This window comes from Sinocyclocheilus grahami, unplaced genomic scaffold (assembly GCF_001515645.1).
Source record: "Sinocyclocheilus grahami isolate Dianchi unplaced genomic scaffold, SAMN03320097.WGS_v1.1 scaffold433.1, whole genome shotgun sequence".
In the NCBI taxonomy this organism is placed as follows: Eukaryota; Metazoa; Chordata; class Actinopteri; order Cypriniformes; family Cyprinidae; genus Sinocyclocheilus; species Sinocyclocheilus grahami.
In genome coordinates this window covers 517,054-518,872 of record NW_015505612.1, presented here as the reverse complement: position 1 = coordinate 518,872, position 1,819 = coordinate 517,054, and positions in this window count along the sequence as shown.

Sequence of the window (1,819 nt, the reverse complement as noted above, 5' to 3'; positions counted from 1 at the left end):
TTTCTGTATGTGATGCAGTGCCGTCTAAGGGCCCGGAGATCACGGGCATCCAGTATGGTTTTCTGGCCTTGACCCTTACGCACAGAGATTGTTCCAGATTCTCTGAATCTTTGGATGATATTATGCACTGTAGATGATGATAACTTCAAACTCTTTGCAATTTTTCTCTGAGAAACTCCTTTCTGATATTGCTCCACTATTTTTCGCCGCAGCATTGGGGGAATTGGTGATCCTCTGCCCATCTTGACTTCTGAGAGACACTGCCACTCTGAGAGGCTCTTTTTATACCCAATCATGTTGCCAATTGATCTAATAAGTTGCTAATTGGTCCTCCAGCTGTTCCTTATATGTACATTTAACTTTTCTGGCCTCTTATTGCTACCTGTCCCAACTTTTTTGGAATGTGTAGCTCTCATGAAATCCAAAATGAGCCAATATTTGGCATGACATTTCAAAATGTCTCACTTTCAACATTTGATATGTTATCTATATTCTATTGTGAATAAAATATAAGTTTATGAGATTTGTAAATTATTCCATTCCTTTTTTACTCACAATTTGCACAGTGTCCCAACTTTTTTGGAATTGGGTTTGTAATATAATACAATACAATACAATACAATATAATATAATATTTAAACTTAGTGGGTATAATATATAAACTTATTGGGTAAAAAAAACGATACACTGTTAATATAACACAAAGTAATTATTTATTAATTTGCTTTGGCTTCAGTACAGTGACATTTAGGATATTTTATATTGATTAACTTATATATTACTAAATGAAATTACATTCGTATCAGCCAGGTGGTACTCATAAACAAGATAGCTGATGCTGTAAAACAACAGAAGATTAGTTTCATAAACCCACCAAAACTGGGCCATCCTGAAACTGGCCTTCAGTGAAAACCCTCAAGGTATCTATTCCCAGCCTGAAAAAGCCTAAACAAATTGTTTTTACCCACTTTATAGGGTTAGTATTTTTTTAACAATCAGTCTGCCACCACAAATTGTCAAATTATTTGGATATGAAGAAAACAGATCATGTTCTCAGCCACCCTTAAAAAACCCTAACTGGATGATGTAACCCGTTAAAAGTGGAAAATCACTATCAAATATTTCACGTCTGTCTGCCACAAAGTTGGTTCTCATCTACTTGCAGTGTTTGTGGAACAGGTTCTTGCACTTAAGCCCATGTCTGAATAAATACATCACCACTGAGCACTGCTTACTTGCTTATAAAGCATCTCCTTCTTTTCACCACAATTATGAAACTGAGACAGGCCTGTAATACTAATATCGCAAGAGCGGCTTTGTCAACACCTTATGCACAAACAATGGAGTAATTATGGGCTTAACAGTAACATATTAGAGAAACACAAGCTTCATTACAGAAAGTTCATAAGCTCATTGAGTAATATGAAATGTGCCCAATAAATATGGAAATACTATGGTACAATGTCCCAAAGGACCATAACGTTTTCTAGTAAGTGCTAGCACATTAGAATAGCACACCTCTTGTGCACATTAAAGGATTTTATGGAGTGCTACAGCGTCTGACTTTAGTAATCATTGCTGAATTTCAAGAAATTGCAAGGTTACACAATTATACAAGATGCAGCCTCTCAGAATGTGAAAACAATGACCGACAAAAACCAAACAAACAGAAAGTCCTTGTGCGCGGGCACACACACACACACACACACACACTCAAAAGCATTTCTCTCAATAGGCTTTGAGTGCTTTCTTGTTAGCCTAGCACACCTCTTGTGCACATTAAAGGATTTTATGGAGTGCTACAGCGTCTGACTTTAGT